This window comes from Barbus barbus (assembly GCF_936440315.1).
Source record: "Barbus barbus genome assembly, chromosome: 14".
NCBI lineage: Eukaryota > Metazoa > Chordata > Actinopteri > Cypriniformes > Cyprinidae > Barbus > Barbus barbus.
The window spans coordinates 25,750,334-25,770,338 of record NC_136742.1 but is presented as its reverse complement, the minus strand read 5'-3'; the positions used below and the strand labels follow the sequence as shown (position 1 = coordinate 25,770,338).

Genomic DNA, 20,005 nt, shown 5'->3' with positions numbered 1-20,005 from the left:
CTGAATACAAGTATTCATTTATATGACTTAATTCGATTTTTTTGGGCAACCTTCAACTTTAACTTGAAACCCCAGCAAGTATTAAAGGTTGACATGAATGGGAAGAGAGGAATGATACAGGCTGTAACTCACTGAGCTGTGCAGTCTTGGGGACCACAGGAAGGCAGACAGCAGCAGACGGGAGAAACGCAAGAGCAGACTCAGAGAACGACCAACGTCGCCATGCATGAGCAGAAAAACTGTGGAGGCAAAGCAATCGTGACCAGGATAACCACCCTGAGAATAGGCTGACAGTCGGGTCAAGGAATCTTTAATACATTCTGAGGTTGACCTATTTTTTCCCAACAGCTACGATGCCAAAATAGTGGCCAAAAAATATATAAACATTAAAGTCATTGATCTCAAGTGAGTGAGTGATCTCAAGGTGATTTTAGTAGATGAAGTCTAGAAGTATCCTAGCAGATCATAAATATGTTCCACTAATGTTTAACAATAACATAAATGCAGCCTTGGTGAACATAACTTTTTTTCAAAAATATAAAAAAATGTTAAACCCCAATCGTCTGAACAGCAGTCTATGTATTGTTTTATCATTTAAAACCTAATGAAAACCCTCCAAAATTGTACTTGTGCTGTATTTCTTTAAAATGAATGCCATTTGGTTTAATAATTTGTTATATAATGCAAAGACATTCATATTTTTTAAAAAATGGCTTGTGTATCCAATTATATTTTGGGGCTAATTATTAAAAATTCATAAAAAAAAAAAAACTGGAAACAGAAAATGTGTCCTATCAATGGATGGTGTTAGATTTTGGAGCTACTATTTGACTCATGCATATTTGATACTAAACTTTTATCTATAAAGGAAAACAGCACGAAGAAACTTAAAGGGTTAATTCACCAAATAATGAAAATTAGTCCATGTTTTACTCACCCTCAAGGCATCCTAGGTGTATATGACTTTCTTCTTTCAGATGAATCCAATCGGAGTAGTATTCAAAATTGTCCTGGCTTTCAAGTTCTATAATGGCATGGGCAGGTGGTAGATGTTCAACAGTGCAAATGTAGTCAAATAAAGCACATGCATCCATTTTAAAACATGCATCACACAGCTCCGGCGATGAATATAGGCCTCCTGTAGCGAATCGATTCGTTTTTGTAAAAAAAAAAAATCAATAAATCCATATGTAAAACGATATAAACATTTTTGCGTAACTTCTATTATCTGTCATACAATGATGATGACGTAGGACGCCTGCATTGTCTGCATTCGTAGGACGTCTCGCAAAAAACAACGTTTGTTTATAGGAGCAAAGAAAGCAAAGTTTCCGTTCTTTACCAAATGAAAGCCAGTCTCCTCTTGGCTTATATCGAAATCCTCTGACATTTTTCTTTACAAATATGTTTTGTTTTGTTCTCTCTCCGCGCTCGTCATAAATCATGCAACGTCATCCACCCGGAAGGGCTTCTGCTTATGACAGTTAGATGAAGTGAGAGAGATGTTTATTATGTTTGAAATATCTATATTTTTCACACAAAAATGCATGGATTCGCAATGGGAGGCCTTTATTCATCCCCCTGGAGCTGTGAGGCATGGCTTTTTATGGATTTGCACACTTTATTTTACATGTTTTGGACTGTTTAACAGAAACACCCACTGACTGCAATGATAGAGCTTAGAAGGTCCAGGACAATTTTTTATATAATATAATATAATATAACAGGATCATTTTCATTTTTGGGTGAACTAACCCGTTAAAATGGCATTCAGATTAACATTGAGATTAGTGATTCATCCACATTAACATAAATCAATACGTGGTCTACAGCAAATAAGAATATTGTGCACAGTCAAATGAAAAGTTAGATTTTTTGCGATAATTTGCATGTCACTTGATTAATATTATAAAGTGTAATGAGAAGGATACAGAGCTCAGAAGTGACACTGACTCGTTGTTGAGAGAGGAACTCCTGACAGTCAGTGCATGAGCAGAAGACACAGATCCTGCTCCGAATCTCCTCTCAATAGCTTTAGGAACTTGCCATATCTACACACACACACACACACACACACGCACTGTTTTACATGGCAGCTTCATTTAATACCCCATTCAATAGGACCTTGCTAAACAAAGGTGAAAATACATTGTTAAAATGTTCTTCCCCAATCACCAACTTATGGACATTTACATAATCAGAAATTTCTCAAGGCAATATTTCTTGACTAATAAGAACAAAATTTTGCAGCCGAATTAAATTCAGTTTTATCATGCATGTACAGTCTCTCCCTGGGAAACAGCACCAAATGAAGTTTAACAGAGAGTTACAATTATCCCAATGTGCTGAGCCCTAGAATGCATTGCCTGATTACAGTCATTGTGGATTGCCTTAAGACAAAATATCTAAATGAGTTCATATTGAGTTTAACTAGTGTGCTGACATACCGCAGAATGCCAGTGGCTTTCAGTGAAGCTGCAAAAATCACTTTCCTGATCAGTATTTTTGTCCTATCTTCCAGTACACATATCTAAGCATTTTTAAAGCAAAATACATGTATTAATAATAATTACATTGCTTTACTTTCATGATAAAAATACTATATAATAAAATATACTGTAATATCAGGGTTTCATCATGTTTTATGAAGGCAAATTTAACAGTTTTTTTTTAAACAGATCTTCATTAATTTTTTAATTCATTAAAAAAAGGTTAACCAGAATACGGAATTAATGAATGAAAATAGAATATGAAAATAACTGTACATTCTGACCACAGTGTAAAAAGTTCTTGCTCCACATTTTGTCTTAGTTTTCCAATAGATGCATTTATTTCTGATGCAAAACAACTGAGAAATTGCTCAAAAGAAAGGGAGTTTAAAAAAGAATAAAAATCTGCTAATGAGCTCAAAAGAAAAACTACTTTTCATACCTCATTGACAGATGTTCATTTTTGCATCAAGCATCACTTTATTTTCAACTCGCTTTATTTTGTTCACTTTTGATGTTATTTTTTGCAGTGCGTGAAACATTTAATGCCATGGTGTCTATGACTTCAAGACTTTCTGCTTCGATGTCAGACCTTTTTAAGACCCTGTATATAATACATTTCTAGTGTTAAAAAAAGAGTTTTGACAAAGCACTTCAACAATGATTCACAAACCTTAATCCTAGCATGAAGCTTTGCCTGGATATGGCATATACATTACCTAAGGGATATCCCCACACCTAACTGCTCCACAGAAGACAGGCTTCGAGTCTTTGCACTGTGGTCCACCACTGAAACCAAAAAAATGAAGAAATTACATCCCATTTGCACCTCCTCTTCAAATATCCATTTCAGTAAATGGAGCACAGAGTAGCAAAAGAGCACTGCAAAATGTGCTGTTAAATAATACATTTTCATTTCAGCATCGGCTTACCCACAAATCAACATCAGCTGCGTGATCTATATTCATCATGCTTAAGAACGGCCTTAATTGAGTGAATGCCCTTGGTGAGACGGAAATGGGCCCACTGATATAATTGTGGGGCCATTCCTCTATATTAATATAACAATGTCAGTATTGTAATGATGACAATGCAGATAGATGTGCACCTTGTGAAGTCACTGGTCTTGACTGGCTGGCAAATGAACCAATAGGAGAGAAGGGTTTAGGCGGAATGACAAATCATACTTCCTGCTGCTCACATCAGTCAGCGATTTTGACATGAACGGCTAAGTGAGATGAAGTGTGATAAGTCACCCCTACTCTACTAAATGAGAGGGGAGGATACAGACCTAGAGGAAACGAATGCTAAAGTAACATGACTCCATATATCCTATTTGGGAAGTTTTGGGGGCTGAGAAGTCAGATTTTTTTTTTTTACCTGATTTTTGCAAATTCTCATCAATTAAGCTATCATTCAAAACTTTACCCAGAAGCTGCATTTTATGTCTACATTCTATAGTCAAATAAATATTTACTAAAGTATTAAGTAAAAAAAGAGAAAGTCTCCAACTCCGGACTTCATAAATGAAAGAAGATGCTTGTCATTAAATTAAAAGTTCACAAGCCTCTTTCATATAAGGAGTGGATGCTAGAGAAATCAAAGAATGTCTTGAGCCACAGTACACTGAGATTAAATACACATCTTTCATGAGAAAGTTTACTTGTAATCTCATTTCTTTAGTGTTGCATGTATTTTCCTGTTTGTTGAAATGCATAACTCCAACAATGTTTAAAACTCAGGCTACACAGCGAGAAAATATGCTGAGTGACTGTTACTCGAATATCACTTTAAATTAAGACAGAAAAGCCAGAGTGTTACACGGAATCAGACATTGGCAGGCATAGAGTAACAGCATGAAACTGGCCAATGTTAAACATTCACAACAGAAAGAAATCCTTGAGTTATTTGACTATTTTAAACCAGAAAAACACACAATGATTTAAAGGATTTTACAGCTCTATTATTAATATAGTGAAAAAAACTATTGTCTTTAATTCCTGTGGAAATCTAAAGGCAAATTTAAAGAAAAAGGCATATACAGTAATAGATATCAAGGAACACTATTAATAAATGCAAAACATTTTGGTATAAAAATGAAGTGAGCACTTCACATTGTAAACAATCTATTCAGCATTTACAGAAACTGGTCTTGCAGACTTACAGATCCTGAATACATAATTGTATAAATACAAGTTGGAACATATAATGCAACAGAGCAGTTTTGAATTTAAAAGGGTCAGTCATATCTGCATTTTTTTTTTTTTTTTATTTGTTTTTCCTCCAGCCCACTTTTAATTTGCCAAAGCAGTCATAATTTAGTTTATGACTATTTTCCACCATCTCTCTGACCCTTAAAATTAAACAGGCCGTTTTGTGCTGTTGTGCCTTTAGGTGCTCTATGTAAATGCCCTATTTGCATGTGAAATGAGTAACAACACTGACTCATGAGCTTCGGCTTTGCTGTCAAACTCGATATAGTTTTTGTGCTACCCCGTCCTTCACCAACAGCCTCTTTGCAAAGCCTGCATTACATTATGGCAGGATCATGAAACAATTTGCTCTGAAATTTGCTGTTGAAAAGAACAGAACTGTAGTAGGATAGGATAGCTGCTGAAAAGGATAGGATATTGTTCATTCTTCTGGCGTTAAGAAGAAGGGTCTGCGCCTGAGACACTCTTAGTAGTTATCCTACTTCATCCTTATTACCTCACTGTGACCGGTCAAACATGGTTTTAAACAGATATCTGATTTCTCATTTTGACCCCTTTAAATGCAGTATAACTTCAGTATAAGACTGGAGAAGCTGGGCATCTTGCTGTGAATCTCAGACAGAGCTGAATGTGGGTCATACCATTTTTTTAACAGTCAAAATGATTGTCTTCTGGCAAAAACATTTGAACAGTACACAACAAATTTACTGATTTCATGTCCTATGGCAATCTGTGACTCTTGACTTGTAACTACCAACTGTATAACTTCTTGGCCTTCAAAATAACAATATACTGTCTCAAACCTAACATTTAAACACCACTGAGGCACTGAATAGGGATTCATCCACATGCTTCTACCTAAAGGAAGAGTGTTTACTAGGCATTAAGAACCTCTTAGAGCTGGAAAAAGCCGTCACACTGAAATAAAGATGTATTGCTGTAACAGTAAAGAAGAGAAATGAGTCTGTCATAAAGAGGGAATGTGTCCTTGAAGTGAGTAGAACCATGTAAAACACTGAATTAAACTACTGGTTAAATAAGGGAACTGCTCTCATAAATTACAAAAATATCTCTCACACACACACAGGATCTAATGCTTTAAAACTTTGTTCTTACCCTGTTTAGGGCGGAGCGTCTTGGGCACGTCAAGAATGTAATATTTAGGCAGAGGGTATGTAGACACCATTGGCCATGGGTAAGGGTCATTCCCCTAAGGGACAGATGGGACACTTTCCATAAATATGGTATGCTGTGTCCCATTATTATTTTTTAAGCTGTAGAAGGCAAAATCTCCTGTTTTTATTAGCAATGTTAAACTATTAATGCATATAACAAAATTGTACTATGTAATTTTGGGCATATTCTGTTGAACTGATATTTAATGTGCTGTAGAAAAAGTTAAGTTAAGCAGCTGTTTTCAACATTGACAATAAGAAGAAACATTTTTGAGCACCAAATTAGCATATTAGAATGATTTTTGAAGGATCATGTGATACTGAAGACTGGAGTAATGATGCTAATTCAGCTTTCCCATCACAGGAATAAATAATATTTCTCACAATACAGTAATAACTATTTTACTGTGTTTATGATCAAATATATGCAAACTTCATGAGCTTAAGAAACATTCAAAAACAAAAAAATCTGTAGTGTATAAAAAAAGCAGTAGTGTAGTAACTAGTGTATTTTAAATTATTTTAATTTAACTCCCATTTTAATTTGCTAAACACTCACGGTAGCTGTATTACAGCCGCGAGCACAACACTGTTGCCACATAAAAAATGTTTAATGTATGGGGAAAACACATTTATCAATATTTTCACACCAACCTTTGGTCCAAAACAAGCCAGACACTAGTACTGAATGACAGCTTACTCAGGGAATTCAATCTGACCTCCTAATGTCTTTTCTTTTTTTTTAAAGCATCCCCTTTCACCGTGCCAAAACACTTTTTCCCCCCATTGCTACAATAATAAATATTTATCGCAGTTTCAAATCAAGAATCTAATTTCAGTATAAAACAAATGAAAAACAAAGGAGTAACACACAAGGACTTTGTTTGTCAAACACAAAAGTGTGCAGGTTTATTTTTAGTTCCAGTCGCTACAATCACCTAAAGATGTGTTGAGACATCAACCAGAGCCTCATCCTATAAGTCATGAATGTCAAATTCTGTCATCACTCAAACTGTCACATATGGATCTACTGCCTTGTTTACAAATCTTGTAAACAATTTGTAATATTTTTTCTTGCATGATTCCTGAGACATCTGAAATACAATCCAACTGCCAAAGCAGCAGTAAACCCCTCCATGGAGATTATGTTGATAATATGAATACTGATATATTAGTCCCCATTTATGTTTCTTAAATTCAAAACATGGGATGTAGATAAGGCATCTAAAACTAGAATATTGACTGGGGACTGTTACAATGACTGCAAAATTGTGAAAAGCATCCTGTTAACAGATTAAATCTCACTTCACATACCTTTTCCTAACCGAATATCCAGGATAAAACGGCTGTTAAATGGTAAAATAAAAAAATAATGTGTATTGCAACCAAATTACATCCGGTGACACTGCTTCCATGGTACTATATCTACAACATGATCAACTCAACAAAGTTTATTGTACTACACATACAACAGATAAGGAAGGAAAAAGGAGATGCTCTCACTTTCTGCAGGGCTCTGGGAGGATTCAACTGTACCGATCCGAATTAGGATATGGTTTCTTTCCACAGACAGTCCATCAATGATGAATTGCCTGAGGATGATGAAGCCAGTAAAAACAAACTATATACAGAATCAATACATACTGTTTCTACAGCGTGTTCACATTGTCAATTCAAATTATCTAAACCTATGGTAAATGAAAAAAACAACAACAGTTTTTTTAAATCTATTACTTTTGGAAAGTGACTGTTGGTTGAATACAGGAAAGTGAGAGATGGTCACTCACCCTTCACCTGAGGGCGGCTCTGTGACATTGTCCCTCTGACCCCGCAGCAGTAACTCAGAGAGGTTATACTGAGACTCCAGCAGAAGAAAAGGATCCAGGTTACAGCACAGCACGCTCAAGAACCTGAATGAGCACAGATGGAATAAACAAGTGTTTCCACGGGAAAACAAATAACAAGCAACATTACTTCAATTTTACATAGCTGAAAACTGAAATTTGTTGGTTTATCGTCTCCCAAAATCTTTAGCAATCCATCATCATGACATCAGCAAAAAAACTGACATTTGCCTTTAAAATCAGGTGTGCACCATCATTTTGGTATCATTTTTGATCAAGAAGTTTAGTCTTTCAAACAGCCAGCAGTAGTTGTGTGTACACTATTGGAGAATATTACATTTAAACTCCATGACACATTAGCAGGGAAATTAGCATGAAAGCTGTGAGAGAAATAAATCATGAAATCCTGCACTGGACTGATGAGATGAGGATATTCTGTATGAGTGGAGAACAGTATAGTGACACATATCAGTTCTGGAGAAGCCAGAGGGACTGAGCTGCTAGAATGGTGAGGTGACACATATTTTCCTCTCTAATGGTTTCTAATGATGTGATTCAATGCAGCTGAGCAAAACTGATTGTAGAGGATTTTCAATGCAGCCATTAAATGGCACTGTACTGTGACGGAGGTTGAATCAGTGCAGCATCAGCGCTTCGTTTGCAGCTAAAATCTACAACAGTTTGCAGTCTACATTTTTTTACTACAAACTCCATCTACTGAGAAGGCAGAGACTCTGTGTGCCTATTTGCATACTATACCCAAAAGTAAATACTGAGCATGCAGTAAATGTTCAAGTATTAGCATACTACAACACTGTATCATTGACTAGACCAACTGGTATAACCTTTCTACAGTACCTTAAAATTCACAATCAAAAATCATTTATTATGTTAAAATTCTCCTATCTCAGCTTAAAAATGCAGAGACAACTATAAACCATTTGCAGGTAGGTGGAAGGAGTAAAAATGGCATGTTGAAAGGAGTAGATTAATTCATAAAAGTCATGACTCATTATTAGACATTACCTATGTCTAAAGCTCACTATAATTTGTTCTCGATCATTAGACGATGTTATAGTGCCTGAAACCAGTTAACTGGAGATGTGCCTTCAGACAAAAACGCTGGCTGTGAAGTAAGCATCCTTAGCTCTGGATGCAGTCCATTCTCTGCTAATGGACAGCGACTGTGATCACAAGGATGAGTGAACTATCCAAAGCATAATAACTGTCAGATGTTTGGAGACTGATAATCCTAACAACACTCAGCTCTTCAAAGTCTAGGCAATGCTAGATGTATTTACACTGCACTGATGAAAGATTCTGTGATGCAACACAAAGGGCAGAAGATTTTAGATTAGATTCACAACTGCAAGAGAAAGGGATTTCGATAATCCATTATGTGTCAGAAATATATCAGCAGTGGATATAAGCCTAATATTTAAACGTTTGTTCATAACATATATGTGTGTGTGTGTGTGTGTTTCTATTGAAATATATTTTAAAATGTAATTTATTCCAGTGATAGCAAAGCTGGATTTTCAGCAGCCATTAATCAATTACTAAATCAATATTTCAATTTTTATCTTGACAGAAAAACCAAACGCCTTTACAGGTCAGATACATAACTAAAAATACTGGTTAAGCACATTTATTTTTATATTGCATGGTCTCAAATCTGACACAAGGGGGCGATTTATCTATACACAATATGATATTGATATTGTGACTACGAATAAATTCCTGAGCTGAAGGACTTAACAACACACCTGCAGTAGCTGAGGGCGTGAACTGCATGCTGACATTTCACAAACGGACCATATTCCACATAAACACAAGTGTGGGGGATTGGTTCATATAGCATGTGGGTCTCTCCACAGACACAACAGTCACAGTTTTGTCATTTCCCACAGACCCACGCCCAAGAACTCATGTTGCTTTATGTGACTGTTCACCTCTCGATCCCTGCCATCCCTACAACCAGATATCTATTAATGATTGTAATTTAGGGCTGCCACTAACGACTATTTTTATTTCGATTAATCTGTCGACTAATTTGCCGATTAATCTACACGATTAATTTCCCACAAAAAAAAATCAACAATTTTACTTAATATTTTATTAAACCAAATGAAATCCAAATTTTTATGAAATCCTTTTTTTAAAGCAAAAGTAAAGTGAAACCGAGTGCAAGAAGCAAGCGTCTATCTCATAGTCCAAATCACTGAAATCAAAGTTCAGTATTATAGTTTAAGAATGACAACATATCCACGTGTTCTAGTCTACTCAGGGCTCTACGCTTACTTTTCTTTTTAGGAGCGCTTGTGCTCCTAATTTAAAAAATTTAGCAGCACGGTCAAAAATTTCGGAGCACCTTCAAATCAATAATCAAAAATTCTGATCAAAAATTAACATTCCCATTACGAGGTGATATTTGACTCCTTAAAAGTGATTTACAGGGAAGTTTGTTTTTACCTTTGTAATGGAATTTTTCTCACTTTATTAAAAGTATGTCATCTTTTATTTCAAATGAATATATATATATATATATATATATATATATATATATATATATAAGTTTTTTATCATTTCTAATTAAAACAACAGAATAAAAACAAGTAGAATAAGATATCAATCAAATGAAATCAGTATTTAAGGAATAAATTTGTACTAGAGGTGGCACAGAAGAACAGACAAGTGGCTTGTAGGTGTATTTTCAGATGTTTAATGAGGCTCAGAATGCAATTAAATTATTCAATTCATGTTGAGGTTAATGTTTTAAATATATCATTTTGAATGTAGAAATATTTAATAATTTAAATAACAGAAAAGTTAAAAATTCAACTGATTTGATGTCACTGAATCATTCATGTAATTGATTCGTTCGAACGGCTGATTCATTCAGGAATGAAGTACGTGACTGTCTTTATGAATGGGTATTTGAATCATTGACTCACTAGATTGGTTTAAAAACACAGTTCATTCATAAACGAAACACCGCTGTGTTTGAATGGAGATGCGCAGCGGTTTGGCTGGGACTTTGTTTGAAACTATTGTTGTTGATGATATAGAGCAAAATAAGGCAATAGTGTTGTAGTCAGACAATATAAGTCACTTAATATTAACTTCTTGTTTAATGAACTGTTGTATTAAATCAATATCACATTTGCAAACTCCCTTAATAATAAGCTGTCACTCATCTTAGTTCATTGCGATCTCACAAAACTCCATTATAATCAACGAAGCTCCTTACACTGCACAATGAATCTCTTATTTACTCTCAGTCTACACTTTTTTTTTGTTATAATGAGAGAATACGTCTGTAATACATTACTCAACGCTGCAAAAACACGCAAGTACGTTAGAAACCTTTAAAGCTCCCTCAGCACAAACACAAATATGCTGATCGGGTCAGTCGCACTGGTGCTCCTAAATATTTTTCATAATCACACGCAGTAGTTTTCAGTCGCAAATGCACTGTAGAGCCCTGCTACTAATACTAAAATTATAAATCAAAAAACATTTTTAAAGGAGTATTTACCAGAAATATTTTTACCATAATTTATTTAGGTGAAAAATGTAAATGTGCAGTAAACAAAAAAAAAATTATATATATATATATATATATATATATATATATATATATATATATATATATATATACTCTCTGGCTTTTGTTATCATTACTCCAAGGAATGCCATTCATTTAAACTTGTTAGTGGAAATCACAGTTTATGGTTACTTTAAGAATTGTTATCTTAGATAAGTAGACAAGAATTCAAAAGAGTTAAGAGTTTGTTTGGTAACTGGTAAGCTTACATTATGTGCTGATCAAACACTGTGACACATTTCTTAGTCTCCCTTCCTTTAGGATGGTGTAACCTAGTGGATGTGGGTTAAGGTTGTTAGGGAGTGGTAATGTTACTTCTTAGTAAACAGACTTCAGGATTTCCCAGTGCATGTTTTGCAATGTATTGAAGCTGGTCATGTGGATTCACCACACTGACTAGCAGAAAGCTGCTTGGTTTGAAAATGATTTCGGGACCAGACCATCATAGTTGTTTTGACATGCAACCACCCAGAACATGCTAACAACTGCATAACAAAATATTAAAGCCACCACACTAATTTTCATCCGAATAAACATGTTGGTAATTGGTACTTCCACTTTATTTCTCCTCATTATTCTCCATTATTTCATTTCACTAACTTTTAAACAATGTATGTACTCTACCCATTATTATGAACTGTTCCAGATAAGCTGGGTAATTATGAAAATGATACATTTATATATATTTTTACCAGAATATGCCTTAGGATCTCACTCTGGTCTATGCCACAACTTACATCTTGACTTTATTAAGGGAAAGACAGCAAAACTAACATGACAGCAACAAATAAACAGCACTCTGTTTCATCACCGCAATCGATCTTTAGATTGCCAAAGGCAACTTCCTCTGCACTGAGGCGAAATGCCATATAAAGATTTAGATTCAGGCAGAATAACACAAACACACTCTAAGAAACACACAGAATGTTTATTTAAAATCTCAATCAAAATTGAGACCTTAATCTAAGATCTCAGCTGTCATGCTCCACGGTGTGGAGTAAAATGATTGAAATACTCAAGAAAGACACCTTTTCATATCCATAACATTTTTTATACTTAGATAACCTAATCTTCTGAAATTGAAAAAAACGGTTTTACTCCACCTCAGTGGTTCTCAACAGGGAAAAACAATGCTAAACACAAATAATAACTTTTGCTGTCAAAGGCCATACATCCAATTGACCTCTACAGTATTTTGGCACTAGCCTAATTAGGCAGATGCCAACATTGGCAGGTTGCTTTGGCATCTCCTCATCCGTGAAAAGCATCAATAAAACTACACGAGACAAAATAAAACATGATGAAATAAATAAGCTCACTTACTGTGAGCGTAAACATGGTTTGCCTGTTTTTCATGTGAAACCAGCATGAAACCACTGAAAGTCTGTTGACTTTTTCAAAAACAACAGGATTTGAACACAGTAAATCAGCAAAAAAGAGAGCCTGTATAAAATTCAGGTTCTATCATGTAATAAATTATATTGTCGGGCTGTTCATGGAAATATTAATACATAATTATTATTACAACCTTGTTCTTAATACTCAAATATTTTTTCTTTTTAGAGACCTAGATTCAGGCTCTTTATGAAATGTGGAGGGCTACGGTATGTTATACTCATAATGATAATATTGACATCAATCCTTTTTAATATAAATACCACTGGTAGGGGAAATAATCATCACAGCACTATTTATCTATGTAAATGTGATCTCAGCCTGCGGTAACTGATCTAAAGAGCTGACTCCATTCTGTTTCTTATAAAAACAGAATTTATTTTTGTGGTAATTCCTTGATATATGTTGACCGAATGCATCAAAAGTGCTCCTTTTAAACAAGTAGGTGGATTACACCAGTCTTTCAATTCTACTTCCTTTGAGAGCCTGAGAACTTATCCATATCCTGGTATCACCCTGTCTGGCATTAATTCAGGATAATCATAGCACAGAGAACACAAAGGGCGGAATCAATCAGCCATTGATTCCCAGAGAAGAATGAATGGAGAAAAAAAGGCTAATCAGATAATAAACCTCTATAAGGACCTCTATCAGTTCTGTGCCCTTCTTCTCCATATACTGGTAGAGAGGACTGAACTATTGATCTTACCTCAGACCAAACGTGTGGGACTGCTCATAGTTGAAAAGGGAGTGAATCTTTGCGTCAGAGTTAATAATGATGAGGCGGTCTATCAGGTCCTGACGGGAAGAGAGAGTGAGTGATTGATTGATTATCAAAAATGCATGATTTCAAAATAATTGTGACAAAGACCACAGCTAGTTCTGGGATATGCGGTACATCATCGGTCAAAGTACGCCCTCAAATGATCATGATTAGAACTGCAAATTTAGAAAATCTGAGCTAAAACATCACATTCATTACATAAATATATATATATTTTTTTTACGATTTATTCTTGTAACGGCAAAGCTGAATTCTAGCTGCCATTATTCCAGTCTTCAGTGTCACATGATCGTTAAGAAATCATTCTAATATGCTGATTTGGTGCTGAAGAAACATTTCTTTTTTGAAAACAGTTGTGCTGCTTTGTATTTTTTGTAAAACCAGTGATACATTTTTCTAGGATTATTTGATGTACAAAAAAGTTCAAAAGAACGGGATTTATTGGAAGCAGGTTTTATTGTAACCATGCACGTCTTTACTGTCACTTTTTATCAGTTTAATGCATTCTTACTAAATTGAAGTATTCACTGTATTCTGAATAGAAACATTTTTTTAAATTGTAATGTATATACTCTTCATGGATAACTTTCTACCTTTAGTCTGTTTGTATTGAGAAATCACTCAATACATCAAGGTCAGTGAACAGACTGTGGACGGTTCATGATTGTGGGTTGAGACTAGACATGTATAGGCCAGTATGGGTTTGAGATGCAGGCTGTCCAGTCTATTGTACTCACTAAAACTGATGTGGCCATCTCTCTCAGATTGTCTTGTTAGGAAGCGCTCAATGTCCCAGCAGCTCCCACACAGCGTGAGGAGAAGAAAGCAGATTCACTAGAGAGAGGAAGGACTGCGTGCACACACACAAAAATCACTACAGTGCACCCATAGCCACTTCAGATTGATTTTTTTTTATCAAAGAGATAACTCAAGCCATCCTTAAACATATTACCCACATACAAAAAAATAAATCACTAAAGTTCACTCATAGACACCTCAGATTGATATTTTTCATTACATTTTTGAAGAAATCACTTTGAAAATAGCCCTTCTAAAAAAATATTATTTATATTTTGGGCCAAATAATGTAAGAGGTATTTCATTTTTTGTGTGTGTGTGTTTTTTAAGGCTTACAGCCTTTTATCAAAATGTAATAACTTGCCACTGGATAATGTTAATCAAGTAAAATGGGTTGTGAAAGTAATTTCATGTTGACTTTCAAGTGGTCGGTGGTTGATTGTGTTGCTAAAATCATTTATTCATGGAATTACTCAGTGTAGCTTTTACAGGAACACTGTGGAAATTGGAAATCGAAGCCTTATCTAAATCCATAAAATCTCAATGAAGCGTAGCTTTTGCTTCTAAATAACTGTAAATAGCAAAGCAGTTCTTCCCAAATGAATACTGTTTTGCTTGGAGAACAAACACTGTAGGCTGTAAAGCTGCTGTCCAGAATAAGTTTAAAAATGGAGAATTTATTTTGGAGGATTGATAATAACAAAACATACATTTTCAATAGGCAGAATTTCATGTTTTGTTAAAGTGTCTCACTAAACATGTTTTAGTGAAATTTTATTATAGATTACAAAAAAAAAAAAAAAAAAGTGAACACTTTCTTTTAACACAAATTAAGTTGAGCTTTTAACCTGAATCTATGCCAAGAGATACACTACTAATTAAAAGTTTAAGGTCAGCAAGTTTTTGCTTTATTTAATTTTTTCCATTATTCCATTACAGACACAAATTCATCAGACAATTCAGTAAATGTATAGGTAAGCAAATCCCATCACATTTCTATGGCGCCGAAAAAGCGTGGAATACAGCCATACAAAATCATTATGTATTAGACGTAAATAAATTAAAACAGCAGTCCATCATTTGTGCCGTGTAGTGGGGTATGTGAATAATGGCAGTAAAAAACAATTACCACAATTCTTAGCGAATAATAAGAATAATGGAAATTGCATGTAAACGGGAGCTTTGCTCTTGACATGTAAACATCATAATGCGATAAAGTCCTAACTCTGATTATTGGAAATAATCGCATTATTCGTGCGCATGTAAACGTAGTCAATGAGAGACTCCACCAGTTATTTTATGGTTAAAGGATTACTTATTAAAGTTACCAAAATTCTGTGCCACTGACCTCATATCACTCACACAACCACAGACAATCAAAAGACTAAATATGATGAAATTCTGGATTTTATATAATCATTGACAGGATAACCGAACATCTGATGCCCACAAGGGCATCACTGTACACTCCATTTGAATTAAAACGGTCTACCTCTGCTGTTACTGTATTGCAAAACTGGAATAAACAGCCAACTATAGAGTAAACTGGTAATAACTGAATTAGTGAGGCTAGTGTGCATAAAGGTCACCGTTCTCCAGGCTTTAGGGATGCACTCATGCAGGCTGTATGGCCGTAGAACTTGCAGCCCCTCGCAGGTGTTGTACATCTGCCGACAGACAAAGATGAAGGCCCCGCTCACGGCAGGAGGAATCTCCAGCTCGCTGAACACATGCAGCTCTTTTGCCAACAGCCTCTGGGTAAACTGTACCACCACATGTGCTGCTGAAATACTGTGGAAATAACAGAACCTATTACAATAGAGTAATATTATACCACATTAAAGTACTCTGAAAATGTTAAAATTGCGCTTTTAACTGCTGGATTGCTATGGCCAAATGAATGGTGGTACAACTGTAGTGGTTGACAACCTGGGCTATTCTATTCTATTCTATTCACATTAACTTTTTATTTCTTTCACAAAGTATATGCTACAACTCATCTCACTGAAGACACAGGTGTCAAAGGTTCATTTCTTTTATTAAGAAGCTCATTTTTTTATCTATGCATGCTGATGATATATATGGCACAAGTGCCGACTAGCTCAAGATGACACTAGCAGAAAGAAGAAATAATGAATGTAACCTGAGAGCAAAATTAGATTTACTTACCTTTCACCCTCGGCCGAGACGAGATTTCTGTCATAAAGCAGGAGTGATAAACCTCGTTCAGTGGTAGCGATCCTCGCCAGCGTGTCTGCTGTGAGTCAAGGCGCTTTCTAGGGAATTTAATTTGGGCTGCAACAAAAGACAAATTGAAAATGCTTGGGGTGAACAGTATAATGCATATAAAATGCTGCAGATGAGGTCTCTGATGAGATGTTATATAGAAGGTTAATGTTTTATTTCAAGATTTAAATTAACAGGCTTCTTCTGTAGTGCTATAACTGTAAAACATATTCTGTTTAGGTTTTCCTTGAAGATACATCAGGAAATGGCATCAATTATTTTCTTATATGTGCTGTCACAAAGCTAGTATAGAATCCATCATGTGTTATTGTACAATATAAATAATATCTAAAATGATGTACATGTAGACTAATGTTCAAATGTTTAGAAATTCAACAAGGATGCACTGAACTGATCTAATGTGACATTAAAGACCGTTTTCAACAATATTAAAAAATGTATAGCTGCACCCTAATATGTATATACAGTATGTAGAAGTTATGTATTAATGTTAAAATAAATTAATAAAAATCAATGAAATTGATGTCACATTAACAAATTCTTCCCGTGTTAGTATATCAATGCTTATACAGTATTCAGAAACGTTTCCTTTTGTGAGAGTGTGAACTACAGTACTACAGATTGCCAACATTTTTCATATCAATTCAATGAAAAAAAGTCAAATTGTATAAAATTGTAGAATAGGGCCTAGTTTAGAATGATTTCATAATCATGTCTACACTCTTGATTACTTGCTGATGGGAGTGTTCATGTTGTGCTGACCAGCTTTCCTTTGAGCAGGGTGATAACAGGAGCCAGCAGATAACAGGGATTTGGTAGAGACACTCCACAGCACACTCACACAGGGTCCTTAACACCTCCATCACAAGATTAGTGGGGGACAGGGAGTCTAGAGAATACACAAACAAACAAACACACACACATACACACCTCTGTGATAACTTGTTAGGAGTTTCAGGACACCTTAGTTGTTATCAGCCTTAAGCAGAGCTCAGTTAATGAATGACTTAAAGTTCAACACAAACTGCCTACCTCTTTTAAAAAAAATGTTATGTGCTTCAATATGTGATTTGTGCTTTATGCTACCTGGTTAAAGCCTGGTTCACCTGAAAATGAGAATTCTGCCATCATATGCACCAAATTTGTAAGACTTTCTTTCCACCGCGGGACCCAGAAATGTTGAAATGAGAAATGTTGAATAATCTGAGGGTCAATGTTTTCGATGCAATTACAATAGATGGGGATTGAAGGTTTCAAACATTAAAAGGGACATGGATATTCTTCAAAAATGCACTTTTCATTTTGTGTTCCATGCTAGAAAGAAAGTCATATAGGTTTGGAATGACACGAGATTGAGTAAACTATGACAGATTTTTCATTTTTGGTGAAAATAAACATCCTAATTAATAATCAGTCCCACATAATAACATTCTGTAACTTTATAATGTACAGTCTTGCAAGTTTTCTTTATAAGACTGAGACATTTATATTCCCAAAGAAGTGAGTAAGTTCATTAAACAGAAGAAGATATAATAGAAACTTATCTTGGTACTAATTCAGTGAAGTCACTGTGAGATGGATGAATTGGCACACCCATATTAGCACTAACATCTACATAAAAACAGCCATAAAAATCACAGGCTCAGACTTTAAGACACAGGCGTGGTTGAGTTTCTGAGCTAGAGTCAATCAGAGTTTATCACTCATAGTACTCTTATGACGCACCTGCATGTGCCGTCTCACCGCAGGATGGGTTTGGGTGTTGGTACATGATATTGATTAGAATCACAACCAAGCCGGTCAAAGTTACCGGATCTGAGGCAGGTGACAAATGTGGAGATAGTTTAGTGAGTCAGACTTGATCTTCTCAAACATTATCCACAACCTGGGTTTGTTTCCTGCCTTCTAACCCTACCTCTCCGCTTCTTCACTTTAATGGGAAAAAGTTTCCTTCCATTAGTGTACATCACAAGCCTCCCGAGCACACACAGCGAGTGAACAAAATAAACAAACTCCAGCTCTTTAGAAGTGTAGAGAGTTCTCCGAGCAGGGCCTGAGGGGCAAAACACAAGAACATCTCATTCGCAGAGCATGCTCTAAATGGATTCAGTCATTATTTTGCATGTTACCTCCTGTTTCTAAATAAGCACTGAAATACAAATTTAAATCTTTAAAAAAAACAGTGCAGAAAGGTTGAATATTTAAAAAGCATTAGAGAAGAAAGTGGTTAGGATTATTTTCTGGGTTCTATAATCAGAAGAAATAAATAAATGATATTCTGCTTAAAATTCATAAGACAATTAAAAAATATTTGTATATAGAAAATGGAGATAAATATTATATAAATTTAATTTTAAATTTAAACAATATTGTTTTATTCTGTAATACAGAATCTGTATTTTTTTTAAATAATCCTCATGACAATTAAGTGCATTTCCTCCAATGATTCCCATAATGCAAAAAGTAATTCTCAATACTGTAATTATGATAGTATTTATTTATTTTGAGTATTGATATATGGTGGTATACCTATTTAATTTATGCCGATTAAAATAAATAAACTGCAATCATCTAATCAGAATCCTCATTATGAATAATAGAAATAAATTTAAACAAGCAGCAGTAAAATGTCTGTATACATCAAACTACTGAGAATTTGTGAATGGAAATGTGCTGAATTGGCATGAAAATGATGGAACAATCATATATACAGTCATGGCTAAAAAATATTGTCACCCTTGGTAAATATGATCAAAGAAGGCTGTGAAAATTAATTTGCATTGTGAATCCTTTCGATCTTTTAATTAAAAAAAAAATTCACAAAAATCAAACCTTTCATTGGATAATAAGAATTTAAAATGGGGGGAAATATCATTATGAAATAAATGTTTTTCTCAAATACACGTTATTATATACACGTACACAATTATTGGCACATTGAAATTAAAATATAGTAAAATATCTCTTAAGTATATTCCCAGTCATATTCACAATTTTGAGCACTTCAGGGTGATTATGAACATGAAATTATCCAGCCATGGCTTCCTGTTTCACAGAAATATAAATAGTAGGGAAAACAAAGCCCAAATTCCTTTAATCATCCATCACAATGAGAAAAACCAAAGAATAAATTTCTGATGTGCAGCAAAAGATAATTGAGCTTCACAAATTAGTGAAGTGGCTTTAAGAAAAGAGCTAGAGCAGTGAAAATTCCCATTTCCACCATCAGGGCTATAATTAAGAATTTCCAATCAACATAAAATGTGACGAAACTGCCTGGAAGAGGACGTGTGTCTATATCGTCCTAATGCACGATGAGAAGGAGAATTTGAGTGGCTAAAGACTCTCCAAGGACCACAGCTGGAGAATTGCAGAAAATAGTTGAGTCTCGGGGTCAGAAAACCTTAAAAAAAAAAAAATTGTCAAACAGCACCTACATCACCACATGTTGTT

General features: G+C 34.9%; 1 pseudogene across 1 annotated transcript in view; it reads right to left on the bottom strand.

Moving 5' to 3' along the window:
- Positions 1 to 20,005, bottom strand: part of LOC306880387 (protein broad-minded-like) — a 32,824-nt pseudogene that overhangs the window by 7,132 nt on the left and 5,687 nt on the right. The window contains exons 12-22 of the transcript XR_013785890.1: positions 18,468 to 18,605; positions 18,278 to 18,367; positions 17,315 to 17,441; positions 16,475 to 16,600; positions 15,798 to 16,096; positions 14,314 to 14,357; positions 13,433 to 13,521; positions 7,665 to 7,787; positions 7,381 to 7,469; positions 5,819 to 5,931; positions 133 to 276 (exon numbers count right to left, since the gene is read on the bottom strand). The product of XR_013785890.1 is annotated as a protein broad-minded-like (transcript). The remainder of the gene's footprint in view (positions 1 to 132; positions 277 to 5,818; positions 5,932 to 7,380; positions 7,470 to 7,664; positions 7,788 to 13,432; positions 13,522 to 14,313; positions 14,358 to 15,797; positions 16,097 to 16,474; positions 16,601 to 17,314; positions 17,442 to 18,277; positions 18,368 to 18,467; positions 18,606 to 20,005) is intronic.